Source organism: Atta colombica, unplaced genomic scaffold (assembly GCF_001594045.1).
Source record: "Atta colombica isolate Treedump-2 unplaced genomic scaffold, Acol1.0 scaffold5, whole genome shotgun sequence".
NCBI classification, from domain to species: domain Eukaryota; kingdom Metazoa; phylum Arthropoda; class Insecta; order Hymenoptera; family Formicidae; genus Atta; species Atta colombica.
Window position 1 is genome coordinate 10929 of NW_017259539.1, and position 747 is coordinate 11675.

Here is a 747-nt window from a genome sequence, read left to right on the forward strand (position 1 = left end):
TTTTCTACGCGCTTCTGCTCGTTAGATTTTTTTCAACGTGTGCTACGCAACAGATTTGTTTGTTACTATACACATATTATTTGTTGCATTACATATAACGAGTACATGCACATTATATGTGTGAGATAAAAAATACCTGTTGTATTTTTTTGTAATTTCACAGAACATTTCTCGGATGCAAACAAATTCGCTGGAAAATCTTTTAATCCGCAAAGTCTTCGATTACAAAGTTCGAAGTCAGAGATGAGAATTATTTAATGAGAATTATTTAATGTCTTTTATCAGTGTTGATCTTTGTATCGTTTTTCTTACACTCGACTTAACTTGGCATTTCTATTGGCTTATTGCGAGGAAATTAATGCCATAACCGTCATTTATGATGCAATTATTTGTGTGATTAAATTTCTTTGACCGTCTATTCTTTAATGTGTCGAAAGATATAATAGACATTATCGCGATGTCTCTAATTTGCGAATTTAATTTACTCTATGACATTTTGCGCAAGAGAAAGTTGATGTTCTATTATCATTCTCGATTTCTGTCATACACAAATTGCTTTATTGTACTCTATCAATTTTCTCTAGTACGAGCCATTGTAATATAAATAATATATGAATTAGCATTAAACTAATTCATCATGAATATGATGTGTTTACCTAGTGTTGTAAAAGCTCAAAAATTAATTTACTAATCCAAAATTTGTAAATATTTTTAAAATTCTCTCTCTCTCTCTCTCTCTCTTTATAT